Below are 23,805 nucleotides of genomic sequence, written 5' to 3' on the forward strand. Positions count from 1 at the left end.
AGCTGGGTGGGGCTTGGCTAATAAGGGCCATTTAGATTACTAGCCACCCCTGGTCCTGGTTGTAGGAACGTGATATTTCCTGGCACAAAAGACAATGCTTTATAGCAAAACAGGTTACATGTCCTTACCTTTGAAAGAACAATCTTGGGTTCTTAATATTCCAGGGTTCCCTGGAGATCTGTGTGCACAAGGACCTTCATGCTCCTAACAGCATACCCTACATGGTTGCTGTTCTTCAGGGGTAGCAGATAGCTATAAAGGAGAGAGCAGTTACCCTCTACTGACTTCCTAATCAAATCCCCACTTCTTGTGAACAATATTTTAAAACTTTCCTTCAGTGTGTGTGTGTGTGTGTGTGTGTGTGTGTGTGTGTGTGTGTGTGTGTGTTGGGGACTCTTGGATATTATGCATTCTCTATATAGCATTTATGCACCCACAGCTTGATATTAATGGATCTCTCTAGGAAGATCCTAAGTTTCTTGAAGGAGAGGCTATATATCTTAGTTTTTCTGCATCCAATACACATGCACCGTATAGCATGGCAGGAAGTTTTACAGAATGAGATGTAAGTGATATAATTAAGGCATTCTCAAACTCATGAAACTTTCAGAAAATTTTTAGTCCTACTCTTACAGATGTAATGATGCCAACAGATGGTAAGTTCTTGTTCAACAACATATAATTTCAACAGAATTCAAGAACTTGGTGAGGAAGTATGCTTTCCTTATATTCTTGCTTACCCTACCTGTTACCATACCAAAATTCCTCTTTCACCAACTTCAAGGATCCCTACTGCTGCTATCGATGTGTCTCTGATATTACCAATACACACTCAATTGCAAATGAACTTTGTTTTTGTTTCATGGTTTTAGACTTCATTGTGAATTCACTTCTCTTGCTCCAATCAGAATTATTCTGTCTCTGTCCCTAATTTATTGCTCACCACAGCTAGACCTGTATAGCGGCTTAGTGAGTAGATGTTCAATTACTGTTATTGGGCCATTTGAGATTTGGGCTTCTCCAAAACACCTCACTCCAGTTCACTGTCTGCAGTGGGGACTTTGTGAACGTTGAGTAGATTGTCTCACCCAGTTTAACACAATGGGATGATAGTTCCTGAAAATTAATTATTTTTCATGAAAATATTGGTCAGAACCTATTGCCAATTACTTTAAAAAGAGATAAATTATAATTCATGTCAGACCCCAAACAACCAATTTCTTTCTTTTTTAGATTTTTTAAATCTTATTTTATGTGTATGAGTATTTTGCCAGTATGTTTGTATGGAAACATACTTGTTGTCTGCAGAGGTCAAAAGAGAGCATCAGATCCACTGACACTATAATTACAAATGGTTGTGATCCACCACATGGGTGCTGGGAATTGAACCCAGGCCTCAGAAAGAGCAGCAAGCACTCTGAATTGCTGGAGTCATCTCTCCAGCTCCCAGCGCATGTCTGAAAGTGAATCTAAACCCCAGGGAATTATCTAGGTTGAAGTAGCATCAGGAGACAGGAAAACAGACATCACTCTCCAATCAGCACACACTTAAAAAGGCTGCTCGTAATGACTGTGCAGTAGCATGTTCAATGTTTACAGCATGTCATAAATATTATGTTTATGATAGAACATAGAAGTGGGAACAGGAATAAATAGAGCTTCTAGGGACAAAAATGAGATGTTATAATAAAACTTAATACCTTGAAATAAATACCTTTTTATGTATAGCATGCCAAATGTTGAGAAAAGAGCTAGGGAGGAGGATAAAGTTGTCAGATGCCAAGGGCTATAGAAAGCTGTGGTGATCCAATAAACCTGAATGGTTGTCCTACTCAGGCCAGGCTGTTAGCACAATGTTTATTTCTCATGGCTCTGGTGACTGGGAAGCTCCAGATTAGTAGGTCTGGTGGCTGTGGTGGCTGGTGAAGGTCTATTTCTTAGTTTCCAGGTTGTGCCTTCCTACTGTATCCTCAGGTAGAAGCAAAGGTGAGTGAGATCTCCAGGGTCTTCATAAAAGTGACCTCTCCAGTGATGGCTGTTTCATGAACAAATGACTTCCTGTGGTAATTATGGCTGTGTCACTGTAACATAAACAACTTATTTTGGCTCATGGTTTCAGAGAGTTTAGCCCAATGCTCATTTGGCTCCCCGTTTCTGGGCCTTTTTTGAGGTAGACGATCTGATGGCAGGACCACACTGAAGCAGAGTTTGTTCACTTTAGTGTGGTGTGATGAGGATGGGGATGAGACATATACCCTTCAGTGATACACCCCTAAGTAACCTAACCCATTTCCCCAAACAAAGGCCGACCTTGTAAAATTCCCTGTCTCTCCTCAAATAGCACCTCCAGCTGGGGACCCAAAGGAACCATGGAGGAATTTCATACTCAAATCACACCACTTCCCGAAGGTTCTACCTCCTAATGCTGTCACTTTGGTGATTAAACTTTCAATGTACAGAATTTAGTGAGGCATATCAAGATCATGACACTAAAAAGATGAACAATTTCAGGCAAACATATTACCAGGGAAAAAGCTGAAGAAGCTTCACATGTCTAAGGCCACCATGAAAGTTCAAGGACAAAAAGGTGTATTCAGTCAAAGATGGTCAAACTTTGGGGATGAAGACAGGTTAACTGCAACCAACTTTAACTGTTTTTTTCTTTTTTTAAAAGAAAGTGTGTGTGTGTGTGTGTGTGTGTGTGTGTATTTATGCACATGTTCACATTTGCATAGGTGAACCTGGAGAGGCTACAGGTCAAATCAGATGTCTTCCTCATTTGTCACTTTTGGCACCATCAACAGCTAAGATACTTACTACCCCTTCAAGCTTCACATGGTGCTCTGTATTGGCTATAACTTAAGACTTGTCTGTGGCATGTTGTTAATAGTGTTTGTATTGAGTTTAGATAAAATCCATACTGTTTTCTTTTTAAATAATACTTTTATTGATTCTTTGGGATTATTTATTTATTTGCTTTTTTATTTATTTCTTTGTTTGTTTTTCAAGTCAGAGTTTCACTATGTAGCCTTGTCTGTCTTGGAATAGCTCTGTAGACTGGGCTGACCTCAAACTCACAGAGATCTGCCTGCTTTTGCTTCCCAGGTGCTGGGATTAAAGGCATGCACAACCATGCCTAGCAAGAATTTTATCTAATGTGTTTTGGTCATAATCATTTCTCTCTCCCCCAAGTTCTTCTAGATCTTCTCTCACGTCTGTTGTAATTTAAAAAAAAATAGCAGTGTAAAAGATGCTATGTGACAGAGTTCAAGCAGAGGTATTTTTATTAGGGGAAAGGGATCATAAAAAGCAGAAAGGGGACGGGGGAGAGGTAACCAGTCTCCAGGGACAGGAGCAGCAGAAGAGAGAAAAGAGAGAAGGATGGGAGATGGACAGGGTCCTTTAAAAAGGGAACATTGTGAATATGCACAGGTGGTTCTCTCAGTGGCAGCAACTGAGGCTGTATCCTGTCACAACTCCAAACGCAGGCCAGCACAAATGCATAAGTACTAACAACCTCCCTACTCATTCATCTTTAAAATAACTTTAAAAAATCAGGTTCAATTTGTGTTTCCCAAATATTTCTTGAGTGTAGGCCCTTTCCCTGGAGTGTGATTGACCTTCCAGGGGTGGCATCCTTAAAGATGATTGACTCTCTTATCAGCACCCATCAATTACCAATAACTCCTCAACTATCAATGGAGCTTCATGGCCATTTCTTCCCGCCATGCTGGGATATTGTCTGTCTTGAACCTGTGCATGTCTTGTACATGCTGACACAACCGGCATGAATTCATATGTGCAACTGACCTAGTATGTCCAGAGAATACCACTTCATTGTCATCCTATTTCATTGTTATGATGCTGGCTCTTAACAATTTTTCTAACAAGATGAAACGTAATCTGGCACTATGATTGTGGGGCCAAAGAACCTGTGGCTAGATAGGTTATAGGTCTTATGGGAGAACCTATTATTATTCTACTAAATGCACTCAATATTAAACCAACTCATAATGCATTTCTTAACTGGCATCAGAGAAGTTTCTTTTGCAGTACATGGTAATTAATGCAGAGTTGGGCAATTAACCAATATGCAGAGTACAAGAGACTGTGCAATGCTTGGCCCTACATCCTGTTTTCTTTATTGTTGTTAACAAGAAGGAACATTGTTTATTGTATTGAAAGATGCATGTGTTTTATGAAATCTATGTATTAAGATCCCACTTTAATGGCATATATTCTATGGAATAAGGATGAATTTTATAGTTTTGCTTTCCTCAGTCTCAGTTATCCATGATCAACCATGCTATGAAAATCTTAAATGGAAAGTTCCAGAAGTGAATAATTCAACAGTTTTAAATTGTGTTCTGTTCTGAGGAGCATGATGAAATTTCACACCACATTGTTCCAATTGTCTAAGGACATGAGCCATCCATTTATTCAGTGTATTTACACTTCATATGCCACCTACCTGTCAATCACTTAGTAGTCACATCAGTTATCAGGTTGACTTTAGTTCTGTTTCACAATACTTGTATAAAAGGTTTGGTACTATCTATGTCTTTGTGGATCTACTAGAGGCCTCACAAGAGATTTACAGTGGTGGAGACAGTACCAAAGATGGGCTCAGTTTGCTTTGTTCCAATTCAAGGGGTATAAAATCTTTCAAGAAGATACACTTACCCCAATAAAGTATTCCAAATGAATGAAGTTGTTAAAATATTTGTTTGCTACACAGATTGTTTCTATCAGAGTCAAAAGAATTGTGAAAGATGTGTAAAGATCACCAAGGATCCAGAGTCAGACACATGATCTAGGGAGGGATTTCTAAAAAAAGTCAATGGAGTGCGGAACCTATCACAACAGGAATAGCTGCAGATGGTGAGAATCAAGCATGCCTGCATTCTTGTCAGAGAGAGACTTCACTATTTAATTAGGGGTCTTCCCGAAGTTAGTAGGACAGGGGCAGCTGGAATTTCAATAGCAGGTGATGACTTCACATTAACTCTTCTTCCCAAGTCTAGGCTTTTGTACTGCTCACAGATGAGGCTTAACACAAAGAGAATCTAAAGGCTCCCTAGTTCTCAAGCTGTTTGTCTAGTTCCTGGGAAGAGGAGAGATAAGAGTTAGGAAGTCGTAAGCATACCCTAATATAATAAGTTCAATATAAAATCACAGTAAATAATTCAAGCTGCCTGGGCCCTTATTTAATCCTTGAAAGGTGCTCTGACTTACTATGGCAAACAACAGGAAGGTCTAGACCAGAAGGCTGTAGAGCTAAGCAGAAGTGTAGATTTCAACTACAGCTCAAACCCATTTGCTGTCTACATCTAGTTTCTGCTGTTTGGAAAACCAGCACTCACTCTCATCTGTGGCTGTCTCCCACAGTTTTGGCAGATTTCACTCTGTTAGCATGTTTCTTTCCTTTAGTAGAGTGACTGGATCGGGAATATCAAGTCTGAGCAGAGAGCAAATTAGGTATGTTTGGCAGGGTAGCCTTAAAGAAGTTTCTTCTTATTTGCAGCAACAAAGGAAGATTTTTCTTCTCCTGCCTTCTTTGTTGGATAATGCAGGAGAGTCAGACCCAACATGGATATAATGTTTGTTATTGCCATCACCTATTTTGTTGTTTGTTTTTATTTTTATTTGTTGATTTGTTTTAGTTTGGCTTCATCAAGTGGAAAAATTGGAGCTCCTGAAGGATGGAGAGGATGGAAAAGCTGTTTCTAGGTGGGTCAGGGTAAAACAGGCCCTATGGCAGAGGAGAGAGAGGAGACAGACAGAGAGAGAGAGAGAGAGAGAGAGAGAGAGAGAGAGAGAGAGAGAGAGAGAGAGAGAGAGAGAGATCAAGCTTTTGAGAACTGTGTGTGTCAGGGCTTTACTTTTCTCTGGGTGAAGCTTTACCCAAAGCCGGCCTGTGTCTAATTTGTAATGTTGTGAACAAAAAAAAATTAAGGTAGATTGAGCCTTCTATTACATGTCATCTAATTACCTAATTACTGATGTTAAGAAACATAGATCAGCTCTACCTTGCTAATGCCTAGACCTGTCACTGACATATGAGGGATTGTAAACTGCTTAGGAATGATTAAGATAAGAGAATGACAAGTGAGTTGTATTTTCTCTATAACTACCTCCCAACATTTTAACATTTAATACATTAAAAATATAATTGAAGGAAACAAACCTCCTTCATCTTTTTTGTATTTATAACTTGTGGAAGAGATAATGACATCAAACCACATCTAGATATCATGCGTTTAGAGTGTCTGATATAATGGCTTAATCAGACTTTGGAGTTGTGTAAATCACCTTAAATGTAACTGTTGTTGGTGTTATGTGACAAATTGCAATGTATTCAATTCTTTTCTAACAGAATGGCCCCTGTGGTAGCTGCTATTGGCTGTCACCTGGCAAGGTCTGGAATCATAGAATGCCAACCCATAGGTATGTCAGTAATGGAGTTCCTAGACTGACTTAATGGAGGTGGAAAGATCCACCACAAATGTTCTTAGCACCACTCCACATGCTGTGGTTCTAAGCTCAATGGAAGAGTGAAAATGCACCAAGCACTGGCATTCATTTTCCATACTTTTCAGCTGCTGCTGCAATGTCATCTGCTGCCTCCAGATCTCAATGCTATATTCATTCAAGCATGATAGACTAACCTGAAACCACATACCCAAATAAATCCTTTATTCCTTATGTTGTGTTTGTCATACCAATGAGAAAAGTAAGTCATGCAATCCCTTCCCCACACAACCAACTCATTTAGAGTAACTATGGACTAGTTATGTGGTAGAGATGAAGAGTCATGGTGTCATATTGTAAATCTTCTTATCGGTTCCTGAAGAATTTCAAACAATGTGTTAACCTACCCAATAGTCTCCCCAGATCCACCCCCCTTTTCCTAACCACCTAAACTTCTCTCTCTCCTTTTTTCACCCACTGAGTCCATTTCTGCTGCCCATATAGTCTTAGATGTGTCACCTTCCAGTGAAGCATGGCCATTTACGAGGGGCTATACTTGTAAAGAAAACTGACTTTCCCCCTTTCCAGCTTTTGTCAAATGCCAATACCTCCTCAGCGTGCAGTGGGACTTTGTGCCCTCCTTCCTCCTTCAACACTGGAATTTTGTCTGTCTTGAGCTTACACGGGTCTTGTGCAGGTAGTCAATCACTGTCAGTTGTTAGGTGTGGCTGACCTGCTGCATCCAGAAGATGTTCTTTCCTTGTCATCACCCACCACCTTTATCTCTAACAATCTTCCCACCCCCTCTCCAGCAATCACCCCTAGGTCTTGTCAGAAAGAGATGCAATATAGATGTTCCATTTAGAGCTGAGCACTGTGAAGTCTTATTCTCTGCAAACTGGCCAATGGTGGGTCTCTTAATTATCTTAATTATCACCATCTTTTGCAATAGAAGCTTCTTAGAGGGTTGAGAAATGTGTTGATCTTTGGGTATAATGATAAGTTATTGGGAGTCAGTTTAATACTATGTCCATTTAGCAAAGTAACAGTAGTAGGCTCTCCCATAGGGCCTATGACCTGTCTTACATTGTAAATCTTTTGGACACTGTCTTGTTTTGACTGTGCGTATATGTTCCATGTGTCCAGGGAGTGCCAGGCAATTTTAAATAAGACTAGTATCATTTGACAAATGTTTAGAAAGGTACAAATTATGCACTAGGTACCTTAAGTGGTGACCTGAACTGACAGAGAAATAGCACTCTAGAAGATAGACCAATTTTCTGTCGCTGATTATCTTTGAGTTAGAGAGACAGGGTAAAAAGAGTTGAGTGTGCAATGCCATGTCAGAGCTGTCAAAGCAAGCAAGCAAGCTCTGAGGGTGACAAAGTCCTTCTTTAGACTTAGGTGTAGAAGTCAGGCCACCCAGAAAGAATGACATTTGAGTGGCTGCCTTGTGCTTTGAGAAATGATTGTAGTTTTCTTGGGACAGAATCTTCTAGTCAGAGGTAAACAAAAACAAAGTCACTAAGTCAGATGTATACTTCATTAAGTTAGAATAGCAACACACATGCCAGAAAGAAAGAGCATGAGAGCTAGGGAATGGAGGAGAAATTTGAAAATGAAGGTAGGGCTCAGATTACATAAGCAGGTCCTGAAAGATGGGTGTGAGCGTTCAGATATTGTCATAAGCGCTTTGGGAATCCACTCTCAGGGCCATCTAAAGTGAGGAAAGCAGAACTTACTTGGGGAAACAGAGATGTTAGTTGGGATGATTTTCACCTTCAAGAATACAGACTGTAGTTGGAGTCATGAAAGTAACTCCAACATAAGTGGTGTTTCAAAATAGTTTCCAGATGGACTGATGAGTGACAATGTACAGGTTGTAAGAGCAACAGAAGCTGAGAGAGTATCCCTCTGTGATATGACAGACTTGAAGATCCTCCATGGAAGGCCTCACCCTCCCTGGGGAGCAGAAAGGGTTTGGGATAGGGGGTCAGTGGGGGGCAGGGGAGGAGGGGAGGGAGAGGGATCTGGGATTGGCATAAGAAGCTTGTTTCTAATTTAAAATTGGTCTAATTACAATTATAAAAATTTTAAAGAAAATTTAAAAAGCAACAGAAGCAAAAGACTTGGCATGCTTCTGAATTTACAGTTTGAGCAAGTAGGGCTTGGTGGCTACATACTCCAGGAAGGGGAGCCAAAGGGGTCATCCGTTGTGCAGGATCAAAAGTATTTGACTTGGGGTTTGAATGTGAAGTGACTATGAACTTTCCAATAGAGGGGTGAAATCGGCAGTAACAGAGTTGGTATCTAAACCTGTCATTATCTGAGATGTTCTCATTTGACCACCTAGTAAAAACGACTTAGAATCACACATGAGGGGATCAGGATATAGCTTTGTCAGGAGACTATTTCCCTGTCTTTCATGGCCAGCATTGCATCAACCAGGTGTGGTAGTTCACAACTGTAATTCTAACACCTAGAAGATGGAGAAAGGAATATCTGAAGTTCAAGCTCACTTTTGTTTATGTAGGGAGCTCAAGGCCAGCCTGGGATACATAAGACCCACCCACCCCACCCCTCAAAAAAATCACAAATGAAAAGCAATGGACAAATGTTGATATGCAATGTGAGAAAATATTAACAAATTACAAATTCTAAAGCTAGCAAATATAAAACATCACTAATTTGGAAAACATTATTTTAACTGAGTGCTCAAAGCAATAGTTATACCCATATTTTTGTCTGTATATTCCTCAATCACCTTTTTATACCATAAGAGTTTTATAGTAGTGACATTTTCTGAGATGAAAATAGAAAGTCATTCTTTCCTTAAAAAGCAATGAGAGTTTGGAAGCACGAATCACTTAAAACACACAAGTACAGATGAACATGTAATTCATAGCTCTTCTCCAGAATCAACCTTAGAAACAGGGATTCTAACACATTACAGGAATGTACCTTGCCACTGGCTTCTATCTGCAGCCTTTGGGTCTTGCTGTAGGGTCTCACTATGTAAACCAAACTAGTCTCGGACTCCTCCTGCCTCTGCCTCTTGAGTGGAGGGATTACAGGCACACACCAGTTTACACCATCATACCTGACCTGGTTTTCATAATTTCTATCATACTTTTTAGGTAGCACAGTACACTGATAATTATACATGCTTCATGCTTAAGGATTTTCTGACAGAAGGGAATTGTCATTGTTCCCAGACATCCTGAAAATTTACCCTTTTGACAACTGGAAAAATTTTCCATAGACTATAGTTTTACCCTGTCTCCCTGATCACCCCCCAAAACTCCATTATGTTGATCTCCAGTCAATACAATCCCTAGAATCAAGCTGACTATCATCTGTCATCATTACCATGAGGTCAACATAATTTTTCTTATTCTGTAACAGAAAAGAGCCCTTGTGGTACGTTGAAATTTTGTGCCATGGTTCACTTGCTTTTGGAAACCAGTCAGTGTGTGTGTGTGTGTGTGTGTGTGTGTGTGTGTGTGTGTGTGTGTGTGTTTGTGTGTGTGTGTGTGTGTGTACTTTGTTCATTTTTATTCTTGAGTAATTTCCCATGATCTGAACATGCTATATTTAATTTTTCTTTCTCTAATTGATGATCATTTGCTTTTGTTTTCAGTTTTGGACTATTAAAAATAAAGTATCTAGAAATAATTCATGCACATATTTTTCTTGCTAGAGTTGTTCATTTTCTTGGATTATTAAGATTGGTCCTGATACAACATAGGTGCCTGGTTTTGTCTTATTTATTTTATTATGTTTTAAAGCTAGCATACAGTGTAATGTGTTTCACTATGCATTTTTCTTACCTGTACATGTGTGTGTGTGTGTGTGTGTTTTAATCTATACTAGATACTTCCAGATAGTTCTCCAATAGGTGACAGTGTCTTCCACCAATCAGAAATGTATCAAACACAGCTGTTCAGCATCCTCCCAGTGCCAAGTCACATTGTCTGAACAGTGCCTTTAAATTCTAGTCATTCTAGTGAATGTGCTACCACTCTGTATGTCAAACCTTGTGTCATTCATGTTCCCCAGAGGCATACAGTGTGGGTTCCTATGGCACTGTCTGTCCTGAAATGATTTAAGGTAAGCCTGAACTTAAGACATGAGATATTCTTTTGGAACCCATGCCTAAATGGGCTGATGCAAGCTATAATTGCATCTGTAGGTAACGGGATCTATATACTACATCTCATTAATTGCAATATACATATCAATCTTTTAATAAAGTCCCCAAATAGCCCTTGATTACTCCAGGCCTTCCAATCATAAAGGGAAATAGGACAAGAGGGAAAGGAAAGTGGAGAGTGATTGTGGTTCTATACAGATACCCTTAAAATATTATTTTTCATATTTTCAAAAAAACAAAACAAAGTACAAAAATCTCATAAACATGTTGTTCATCTAAAATGGATCTGCTATGACAAAAGATCCTGAGGCTTACGATTTTTTGTTGGGTAGGAAATATTGAAAGGTGGTGGGTACTGGAGGTTAAAAATTCTTCAATTTATTCAGTATTTAAAAGCATAGAAAACGTAAAGCCTTGGGACTGTGTTTGGTCATAGAGGCAAGCATGCATCCCAGGAACAAGCAGGCATGTGGAATGAGTTGTGATGTTCTAAGCAATCTAGGTATCAAAATAGCAGAAGTCAGATTAAACAAAGATGGATAGGGACTTCCAAAGAGCCAAATGCAGGAAATACTTTGGGCAGAAAGGACCATGGATATATATGGTCGCAGAGGTGGAAGTAGGAGGATCAGAAGTTCAAAATCAAATAGCCATCCTGAGCTATTTAGACAACTGGAAGCCAGCCCAAGAAACACAAGCATATGTCTCAAGTAATAACAATGATGATGATGACCAAAGATGGGAGCTAACTGCATAAAATTATAAATAAATTGCCAGTCAATAGAAAATTGATTAAATGAGTTATGACACACGCAGACATTTGTACACCAACATTCAGCCTCTATAATGATGAAGCTTCAAACACATACTTATTGATGTTCATATCTTGTTAAACTACAGTGAATATTGCAAAAGAATGTGAAGCATGATAGTAAGATGTCTTATTCCCTAGAACATTCAATGAATTAGGCAATGGGATGTCAACCTTAGTGAAATTATTCTATATAGTTAGGACTTTTTTCTTGAAGTTTTCATATGCACACCACCCCCCAAGAGTAGCGAACATTTCCATTTTGAACAAGCAGCTCTGGCTTTAGTCAAAGAAGTGCAGATTAAACCAGGTGGGGGAGGGAGGGAGAGAGAGGGAGAGGCAAACTTGTTTTGGTCAATACAGTTTATAAGGATAAAAAGTGTGGTGTGTCATTAGTTATAGGGAGAGAAGGCTCACATGTGCTCTGGTGGCAGTGTGCATGTTAGAGTAACCTTTATAGTAGGTAGCTCAACAATATTATTGAGACATTTTAAAATGTCAGCTGGTCTTGGAGGTGCATGCTCGCACTTAAGGAGTCTTTTGCTACTATTTGAGAATTATCAGAAATTTCATGTAATTTACCTTAAATTTTCCCAAAGCAATGAGGAGGAAGCAACCATGAAGAATAATTTAAGCAGGCAGTGAGGGAAGAATGAAGTGATCATCAGACTTACATTTTGGATTCCTTTTGTTCAATATGAATGATACATGTTTTTTCCAAATTATATTTAATAAATGTGAACATTTTAATATAAAAGGTAATATTGTTAAAATAATTTTTAATGGACACTATCACACACATATATTTGCATGTCTGTATTTATTTTACTGCAATACTATTCATAACAGCTCTGTAATGGAACCAAACCAAAGTAGGTGTCCAACAATAAAGGGATGGATAAAGAACATACACTAGATGATGTACACAATGGAATGTGCTACTCTCCGGAAAATGGATGTGACTGGAGACAATTGTATTGAGCAAATCAAATCACTTGCAGAAACACAAATATATGTTTTCTTTCATTTCTCATTCATGAATTCTATAAGTTGCATAAAATTGCTATATGTATATGTAAGTTGAAAGCAGAAGTAAAACTTCTAGGAGAGCAAAGGGCACTAACAGGAGGGGACGTGGGAAGGAAGGGGAGAGTAGGAGACTATGGAAGGAATATGTTCAATAGTTAATGCATGTAACACAATGTCATGTACAATGAATATATGCAATAAATATTTAAAAATAAGTTTTGATTAAGGATGTAGCTCCATGAAATAGTGCTTGCTTAGCGTGTGCATTAAAACAGTTATACTTAGATTTTATTTTTATGCCTGTAGATATTTTACTTGCATTTATGTATATGCAATATGTGCATGCCTGGTTCCCACAGAAGTCAGTGAGTGCACTGGATCCCTTGGAGTGACAAACAGTTTGGAGCAAACATGTTGTTTTGGAAACAAAACCCAGGTCCTCTGCAAGAGCAAAAGTGCTCTTAACCACTGATCCAAGGTTCCAGCCTCACTCAGATTATCATCCATCTATCTATCTATCTATCTATCTATCTATCTATCTATCTATCTATCTATCATCTATCTTCTTTCTATTTAGTGTGTATGTATATGCTTGTATGTATGTGCATATGTACATGTGAGCTAAATGCCATTGTAGGGCAGAAGAGAGCATCAGATCTCTTGCTGCTAGAGTTACACATGGCTTTGAGTATCCTGTCATGGGTGCTGAGAACTCAGCTTGGGTGCCCTAGAAGAGTAGCAGACAGTCTTAACTGATGTGTCATTTCTCCAGCTCAAGTGACAATTATTTTAATTCACGAATTAGAAATATAATTTGGATGCAAGTCTTTTTATGAGTTTTCCACTATGCTTTTATTTAATCCACTATGTGAAGATTAAATCAAGTTGATACACATGAAAGAGAATCACAAATTCAGTCCTTTTGCATTATTTACTTAGCTGGCCCTTTGTAAAGTCACAGCTAGGCCCATTTCTTGGTGACACTTTCATATTGCCATGTAATTTTCTTTTCAACAATTGCAGTTATTAATACATCTTCAAGAGAAATTACCTATGTGACCCTTCTGTGACATGCTGAGTACATAAAATATGCTATAAAAAAGAGATAAAGTGGTTCATTTCTACCAAAAGTTTTTTCTACCTGATGTTTTAAAGTTTCAATTTGCTTCAAATGATTGTTCTCTCTTCATGATCCCATCCAAGTTAAATGAAAAATAAAGGAGCCGGGCTCCTTTTGGAGTCAAATTCTGGTTTATAGATGGTATGCATGAGAGAAATGGCAACTCAAATGGAATAGGTAATCACTCCAGGATAACAGGGTAGCTCTTCTCTCTGCAGAACTTTTTCTGCAGGGACGATTTTCTTTTGACATTTTAAAAAGTTCTATTGAATGTTATAAGGCTGTTCGGAGCCAAGTTACAGCCTTTCATTTGGTCAATACATTACAATTCTTCTGAAATCTTTCCAGTAATTGAATCAACCTAAAATTTTGCCTCAGTGACCAAATAAATAGAAGCTGCTTGTTGAGAAATAGTGGTTTAGACTTGGTGTGCCCATCACAAAGGCTATTCTATAAAAAGCACAGATTGAAAGTATTGAAGTATACTTCACAAGATTAACAGAAAAATTGGAAAATTTCTTTAGAAAGCATTGAAAGAGCCAGAATCAAGAAAACATCAGACATTGTGTAGGAAGGTCTACATGTGACTTTAGCTGCCAGAATGGATGGTGCCTCTCAGCCAAGGATTTCCATCTTACTTGTTAAAGCCAGGGACTTTCAGTCAATAGTCATAGTTTAAATTTGATAAAGTGGTGTCAATGGGAGAAATGGTTTTAAAATATGTGAATGCGGAGATGTAAAGAGCATAGCAATCACATCTGTAAAATTTTTGATATTCTTTACTAAAGTTGAATGAATACAGATGCTATTACTCAGCAGTCTGTCTATTCCTAGATGCGTAGTGATGAGAAGTGAGCATACACTCACAGTGGCCCATGTGCAAGCAGATTTACATCAGTGCTACTATGATGCCACCGGCTGGAGAACCCACTCAATTTTCCATCAGTGGGGGAGGATAAATTTGTTATGGAATATTCATGTAATGGGACATTAATTCAGAAAAATGATAATATGTAGAACAAAATGGGTGAATTTTGTAGACTGGAAAGCAAAAGAAGTTGGAAACAAAACACAAAAAATATGAAAATATGTTCATGAAGTTCAAGCATATATTAACTAAGCTGTAGAAGTCAGAAGAGTGATTTTCTGTAAGTGAAAAGAGACAGGTGGTGATGGTCTGTGCCCTGAGATGTAAAACCAGGGTATTTCAGGGCATGTTACACCTCCATAGAACAATGTCTCAATGCTCATAATAAAGTCAGCATTCAGAAAAGAAACCAATGCTTAGGACATTGTTTTTCTTTTTCTCTTCTTCTCAACTTTCAACTTAATTAAAAAGTAATTATATTATGCAATAGATATTATTGAGCAGAGTCAAAGGCTTAATTGGCCCTTTATCCACAGCTAGTCATTGTGTAAAAATCTCTTGTTGCCATTGTATCTTCTATTCCTTAGAACTAACACTGTTTAGAGCTTTTCACATTGCATTATCCACCTCTTCCTACATGGCATTTATTATAGTCAGAAACAATAAATGCCTTCCTGGAAGAGACACTTTTTCATTAGGTTGACTAACTATCACCACTAGTCTATGAGCATGTCACTCAGGTGCCACATCAGTGCTTTGTCCACCCAACCAGGTTCTTACCTCTACAAAGAACTGCTGTGCATTGAGCCGGCACCGTTTAAAATGATTTCCACTTGCATTAAAAGTAAATTATGTGCTTGATCTGAAAAATAAATCAAAGGAAAAACAAAACCTGTGGCCTACCAAGCAAAAAGTAAAGAGGAAAACAAAAACTTTCAGCAAAGTGAACATAACATATTCTGTGCCAAGTCCTGACCAACCTAAGCAGGACTTTGCTCTGAAAGCCTCATTGTCACTGGCCTGGCCCTTGGTACCTTCTTTATGGTTAACTCTGGAAAATAATGCTATGGGATTTTCATGCTGCCCGAGGAGCACACAGAATAAAACATAAAGCAGAAACTTTGGGATCCCATTAGAAGATGCAAAGCACCTTCTATTGATGAAATCATACAAAAGACCTGCAATCCATTAACACAGAGCTACAATTCTGTAACTAAGAATGAAGCACTCACGTGATTCTCAGAGATGTGAGCATGTTCCCAATGACCACCAGTCATGTTTGTTACACTTCTGGACAGACAGCACGGCTTCTGTGGGTTTTAATTTCTCTATCAGTTAAAAGAAGGGTAAAGCAGAGTTTTTGGGTAACTATATAAGAAGATTAAACACACATACTTCTAAATCATTGAGCATGCATAGAGTAATACATAAAAAACGATTAAAGAACAAAGAAAGGGGGATATAGGGGGAAGGTACCAGAAGAAATGTGGAGAAAGAGAACCAGATAAATTTTGCTCTTAGATTTAGCAAAGCAGCTAACACCTAAATGGACAAGCAGGCACTAATAGGGTACAGGTACATTGTCACATCAGGACTGGCACTATCAATTCCTGAAAGATGGAGGGGAGGTAAAAAGAAGAGGACAATTATAGTTCTACAAGTAATAGTTGAATCTTTTCAGTCTATTAACATTAGCCATATTTCCAGGTAGATATTCCTCTTCCAACTTGGCAGGAGATGTGTAGTTTATTTATGAAAGAAAAACATTTCCAACAAGAGGACCTGAAAACGTGGAGCACCAAGAACACTAAAGGGTTGGAAGAAAGCGCTAAAACCAAGGAGATTAATAAAACCTACAAAGCAGGTTTTCTATCCCATATGCCATCCTCTGTACTCAATTCCAAATCCTGGCTATCAAGCTTATGATTTTTGGCTTTTCCTCAGTGGATAAGGAGAAAAAGCCAGAAAATATGGCCATTTCAGTAGACTTCCATCTCTCCCCAAACAAACAGATTCCTTTTAAATCACAGAGAACCAATCATTAAAGTTCCAGTGTACTAGACATGAGGAAATATTTCAACATGAAAGAAACTAAAAAGAAAACAGCAAAATAAAGTACAAAGAAAATGAAGGAACAATTTTTTAAAAACAAGGAGAACACTACAATTATTTAAAAACCAGAGAAAGCACTACTTCCAACAATTAAGGATAAAGTAATGTACAAAGAGCAGGAGAAAAAGAAAGTTTGTAGGGAGCAAATGTGTATGATAATGGAGCATTCAGAGATCTATGGAAGATTGAATCAGGGGTCAAGTGGATCATATTGTCCTTAAAGTAGGACTAATATTCAAAGAGATAAAATGGCAAGATGGAGAAAAAATTAGAGGCAGAGGAGGTATAATATATGAAGATTAAAAAATAATGAACAGTGGTAGTTGGCAGTGATTATCAAAGACATACAAGGACGCATGTTATCTCTACTGCAATGAATATGAAATGACTCTGATCATGGCACCATTTGTGAATATAGCTGAGCAGGAGGGAAAGTAAATCTAAGAGATAGGATTGCACATCACCTTGGCAGTGGAGTTTGCAACAGTGCTTTGGAAGCTAGAAGATAATAGAACAATAGCTTCAAAATGCTGAGGGGAAATTTTTTCTCACCTGGAAATTAATATCTAGATAAGCTAATGGGAATGTGAAGAAATTCATCTTCATGTAGGCAAGGGCTCAGAAACTTGACTGCTTACATATTCAATCTCATCAAATGAAGAGTTTAATGATTTAAGAGTAGATCAACCAAAAGGAAGCCATATGCAACAAAAAATGCATTGGTAAATTGTCGTGTGCAATGCAAACTCACGGAGAAACTGGCTCTGGAAATGGCATAACACCCTTCTCCATTTCGGACCCAGACATCTTTGTCTCAGAGTGTCCTCTGAGGTCCCTCGCTCAGGATCCCTGGCCTCCTGGCCCTATGACAAGGAGACAGGAAAACACTGAGCATGGCGGTTATTCAATACACTGTGTCCTTGGGAACAGCTAGATGGTGAACCATTTTCAACACAGGTTTCTATTATTTCTGTGATGATATAAAAATGCTTACCTTGGGGATTGGAAACTAGAAGCTCTCCATGAAGAGACTGCTCTGCCCTGCCTGGAAATGTCAATCAGGAACTCTGGCATGGTAGTTTCTTTCCTAGTTGATTTCTCCTAGGTGTCGCAAGCCACCATGTGATGGTATTGCATTTTCTTATCCTCACCACTGGCTACTCCACTTCTCTGTGTTGAATGATTTAAGCATTTGATTTGATGATGTTTTTCTGTATATCTGCTAAATACTATTTGTTCCTTTGCCTTGCTACTTGCTTAATAATCTCTCTCATTGGAAACTCCAAGTACAGCCCATTCTCCAGGGATGAGACCATATGTCTTAAAACAAATGGCTCAGCAGAGGAGAAAGAAAAGCCAGTGGCTAGAGGAAAGAAATTTGAAAGAGATGTAAAATCCAGAGAAGAAAGAAACTCACTCCCAAGTGGGCTGCTTTGCAGTAGGAGGATGACATCTCAGAGTACTCTCTGAAAAGAGAATGACAGGCAGCTGTCTCTCCTGATGTTTCTGGCCATGCTCTGTGACAATTTTCGTGAAAGGAACATGGGACTTAAATGAAAAAAAGAAGGAAGAAAACAATTTTAATAATTCTAGAAAAATAAAATGGCATAAAAGAAAGCTGATAGGTTGTTAAGTATGTATTTCATGGTATAGGGAACACATCACAACCATGTCAACACCGAATGCCAAGAAGATAGAGATGGGACAGGTGGATGTTCAGGTTCTAACAACAGGGATGTATAAGTTGTATTGTGCAAACATAACCCAATCAGTGCTTCCCCCTGAAAGCTGTTCTGCTTTGTTCCGAGAATATCACATCAAGAGGAAGAATCTACTTCCACTGTTGGATCTGAGTGGAGCACCTGGCTGTTATTGACAGAATGCAGTGGAAGTGACATTCTAGGCTATGTCAGAAAAGCCATGTAATAAAAAATATGTAAATCAAAACTACACAGAAATTCCATTTCCCTACGGCCAGAATGGCTGTCATCAAGGAAACAATCAGCTCTGTTTCTGAGGATAAAGGGAGGAACATGTGTTGGAGGGAGTGTGAATTAGTGCAAACACTATGGAAACCAGTAAGGAAGGTCCCCAAACAAGTATAAGCAGAAGTACCACATGATCCAGGGCAAGGACATGGAGGAATCTAATCCCGCATACAGTAGACACACGTGATACCCTATTCACTATTTATTCACAATAGTCATGTAATCAGCTCAGATATCTATCTGCAATGAATAGGTTAAATGTGGTATACAGACACAATGGGGTTTTATTCAGCCACAAAGAACAAAATTATATAATTTTTAGGAAAATGCAATTGGAAATCAACTACTAAGTGGGACAAACCAGCCAGAAAGACACAAAATTATATAATTTTTAGGAAAATGCAATTGGAAATCAACTACTAAGTGAGACAAACCAGCCAGAAAGACAAATAGCTCATGGTTTCTCTCATATTCAGACTATAGAGTTTAAAATATATAGGGAAGTATGCATAGGAGCAAGTACTAGCTAGAGGAGAGAGAGAGAGATTAGAGGAGGTGAGGAGGGAGTGAATATGATCAAAATGTATTGTATAAATATTTGGGCACCTCATAATGAAATTCATTGCCTAGTACAATTGGTGTATGGTACTTAAAAACCAAGAAAGAGGGGCTAGGAGGATTGTTCAGTGGTTAAGAACACTTTCTGCTCTTTCAAAAGACTGAACTTTAGCCCCAGCACCTGTGTCTGGCAGTTCACGGTCACCCAGGTCCAGGGATCTGATGCCTTCTAGCCTTTATGGACATGTACACACACACATAACTAAAATAAATCTCCTTTTAAAAGAATGAAAAGATGGTGCCATTTATGTGTTTCCCTGAGAGTGTTTGCCTTTCCTGCTTCACCTGTCATGTAAGGAGTCCATTTATCCCGAAACCTCAACACTGCAGTGATCACATGGAAAGAGATTACCCAAGAGTATCGGGATCCCAGCTTTCTGCATCTGAGTCACTACAGGTGACTGATTCATAATTACCAAAGCCTCCAAGAGGGCTCCAAATGCAGCCTCAGTCTGCACAGAGCTACACAAGGACCCCACTGAGATACCCAGCTGAGCCTGGCAAAATCACAGAACCATGAAGAGCATCAGTGCTTGATTCTTTCTTTAAGCTCCTGTGTTGGAGGGGTAGTATTTTACAAAGCAATAGGTGAGTCAAGCAAATACTAAATAGTTGGAGGTGAAACCTAGGTTATAAGTAAATAACTAGATGTATATGCAAATAAGTTTTAAAGGTATATATGCAAATTAGTTTTAAAACAGGGTTCTAAATATAAAAATTAAAGAAAAACCAATCCAAAGACATAAAAGTGGTTGCTTCCTGAGCATAGGATTGATACAGTAAAGTTGCGTATGTAAGGGACTGTGATCTTATCTGTAAGCTTGTAGAATTTAACTTTAAAGCTAAACAATGGAAGGAACAATGCCTCCAAAGGGCATCCCAGTGTGATAGCTAAGAGAGTTACTTCTTGAATCAGAATGTATAGATTCAAGTTCAGCTTGTGGCCCTCCTCAGATGGGCCAGCTTAAGCACTTAAGCCTGTTGCATCTCGAAGTTTCCATGAATCATTCTCTAAAGACATTTAAGACAGTGACTGGTACACAGCTAGTATATTCATCAAGATGAACAATTTTCAGGGAAAATAAATCCTATCAGGCTCCCATGTGAAAACTGGCCATTGATAGAAGGACTGTATGCCCTCTGACCTTTATCATGATTGGGTTATGTAATCTCAGACAATTATTCAAGTAATTTTTCTGAGTCTCTATTCTTTTGTCAGGAGTTGAGAATCTTAACTAGGTGCTGTTTTTAAAAACAGCAAAAACAAATGCTTTGGAAAGGTTAAGTACTCTGTTGCCTCTCACTTGTAAGGGGCAGTATGCATTCTAATCTGCAGGTAATAGGACTCATGGAAATGGATTCGATTTTTTGTGTGTGTGGTTTTTCAAAACAGGGTTTCTCTGTGTAGCTTTGGAACCTATCCTGGCACTCTCTGAATTTGATTTTAAGAAGCATAAGCATCTCTAATTCTTCTGGTTTTCCTTGGCTTTGTAAGTCAAAAAATGCAACTGTGAAAATGCTCTGCCTCTTGGCATTTTTGATATCTGGTTTGTATGTGTGTGTGCAGTGTTCCCTTTCCAGAGTGACCTCATTTGCCAACTTTGGGATGTCTGATTTGGTTTTCATTTTGTGTAACATTCGCTGAGTTTATTAGTCCCCTGAGGCTCCCTATGACAGAAGTAGGGGGAGACAGAGGCTGCTTACAAATGCCATTATTATTGCAATTATTCACTAAAGCAGAACTTTATGTTTTTTTTCTTTCTGTTTGCTTCCCCTTCAATTATAGAGTAAAAGGTTGCTATGATGAGAGGAGGAAGAGTGGGGTATTCAGCACTTTGCCCAGAAAATGGTTTGGCCTGGAATGTTCCAGGCATGTCGAAAACATGAGTGACTGTCATAGTTGGTGTTCTGTTGCTGTGAAAAGACACCCTGACCACAACAACTCATAAAAGGAAGCATTTAGTTGGGCTGTCCTTAAGGTTTGAGAGGGTTGGTCCATTGTCATGGCAGAGAGCAAGGCAGCACACAGGTAGACATGGTGCTGGAGAAGTTGCTGAGAGTTCTACATCCAGATATGCAGTCAGCAGAGAGACTCTGGGCTTGGATTTGGCTTTTTGAAACCTCAAAGCCCACTCCCAGTGGCACACTTCCTCCAACAAGGCTGCATCACCTAATTCTTTCAAACAGTGCCACTCCCTGGTGCCCAAGTATTAAAATCTAGGACCCTATGGGGGCATTCTCATTCAAACCACCACAGTGACTGTGGGCAGATTAGTCCCATTGCATTGGCATAAGCCTAAAGGAGTGGACCTAGGAACCAAATCCTTGACCTAAGAGAGCTACCGTCAGACCCATAAGAATGGCTAACAGTTGATTCATCCATTCAAGCTGCAACCAGTTCAGGTCAGCTTCATAGAACCCCCAAAATGGAAAATAACTAGCCCTACCACTTTCACTTTCTCTATACCTCTGTTCCCATATTGGAGCCATGGGTAGCTTTAGAATCTGTTGTGCTCTTTGCTTCTTTTCCTGAGGACATGCCAGATAGAGCTTCTACCTGGTATGATTTTTATCCCTTCAAGAGCCACAAGCTCCTATGGGATTCTGTAAGAAAACTTAGCTATTTTATTTTGGTTTATTTCTAGCATCTCAAGTTAACTCAAAGTCCCTGGGCCATTCAATCATAAATGTTGGGTTGACATGCCCATTTTTGCCATGGACATTGTTCTTACTAAAATGCCCATATCTTTGCAGCCTTGAGACCTCTCATTCTTTATAATGGAAAATATTTACTAATGCTTGTGGACTGGATGTATGAAAAAATAACATGGATTCTACCTGACTAGGATTTTTGCTGCAATGAAGAGTGCTGAACTTCTTCCATTAGCTTTCTTCCATGGCTCCTGGTAAATCAGCTGTAAAGGGGTTGAAAGTTAGAGTATGGGTATTGGGAATGTTGGGAGTGTGTGGGCTGTGGTGGCAAAGGTGAAGTTCAAATTCTTTCAGAACTGTTGCTTGTGTATTAAAGCAGGAAGGGTGAGGTGGGAGGAAGCTAGCCAGAGAAGAATGACATCACGGGTCCCCCACACCACTACTTGTGAGATTGGATACTTGCATGTGTGTGTTCTCATGTGTGTGCAAAGTGCACATGCATATGTATGCATGTGTGTGTAGAGGCCAGAATTTAATATCCAGTATCTTCTCCTATTGGTGTACATCTTATTTTTTAAGACACCAAATCTGGAGCTCATTGACAGGGCCTAGAATGTGTGGCTAATAAGCCCCTTGGGACCTCTCCTCTGCTTACCTAGCACTGGGATTAATGATGTGCATGCTAAACTCTGCTTTCACGTGTGTTCTGGGGATCAAACTCTGGTCCTCACGCTAACTCGGCAAGCACTTTACCAAATGAGACCTCTTCTAGCCCCTGTTATGATTGTTACAGACCTGATTTCAATCAAATCTAACAGCTTAGATGGTGCTATGGATGGAACTTGAGCTTTGGACATTATATAGACCTACTTTCTCTAGCTGGAAGGAAACCTATACTGCATAACTATATCTAGCTAGAGAGTGCTCTGTCTCTGAGTAGGGCATCCAAATTGTACCCATCTCCCAAGGCTTAGGGATCTTCATGGAAGAAGGAGTAGAAAGATTCTAAGAGCCAGAGGTGGTGGATAAGTTCAAGGAATCCTGGCAGTTGCACCTAGGATCTCAGAGCAATTGTAACAGCATACACTCAAGCCAGACAAAATTCAAGTATGGGAGATGGGGGTGTGCATAAAATCCCATTATTGTCTGAGGAGCTATTGGCATTTGATAGTATGGGGAAGGAGAAAGTCAGGTTTCTTTAACAGTGTAACCTCTGGTTTTCTATTTTTAAAACAGGTCTAAACAGGTTCAGTCAGTATAGAGTTTACAACGCTGAAGATGATAAGTCTTGTGATTGATTGTATTTGCATTTCAGTCTTAAGCCTTGTCTCAGCTTCCCCCCTTTTAAATGAAGGAAAAAATAGCATCTAAATGGCTATGAACATTCAGTAAGTGAAGGCATATAAGATTCTTTCTGAGATGCCCTACACAAGAGCCTAACAAATGTAATGTAATGTTCTCATTAGCGATCCTGGGAAGCTACCAGCACATAGAGAAAGCTTTTCCTGTGCTAGCCCCTTTCCCTGTAGAGCAGTCAACTGCTTGCTGTTTATAAAATTTTGTCAAATTTTGTGTGGAGATATGGCCTCCTTCTGCCCTCTCTTCCACTTCCTTCCCTTCTTCTCTGTCCTTCCCCACCCCTCCTGCCTTCCTTCCTCTATTCTCTCCCTTCATTCCTTCTTTATTGCACAGGATCTTACCCTTTTGAAAACTATGTTGGGCTTTGCCCAGTTTGAGCACAGTGCCTCTTTGCTGTTATTTTTCTTGTGCAGCCTCGGGGTAAAAAAGCAAGAGAATGCTCTGTGCTGAGCAGGGTCAGCTCCAGGGACTCTGGGTGCTGCTGTCTGTGACAGTGACTGGCGGTACACTAGGACTACACCTCTGCTCTGGTGTCTGGGAAACAAACACATCGGAGCTGACAAAGCATGATTTAACTAAAAATAGAATTACAAGCTTTGAAACTGTATAGAAAAAAGAAATGGC

The sequence above is a fragment of the Cricetulus griseus genome, chromosome 2 (assembly GCF_003668045.3).
Source record: "Cricetulus griseus strain 17A/GY chromosome 2, alternate assembly CriGri-PICRH-1.0, whole genome shotgun sequence".
Lineage (NCBI taxonomy): Eukaryota > Metazoa > Chordata > Mammalia > Rodentia > Cricetidae > Cricetulus > Cricetulus griseus.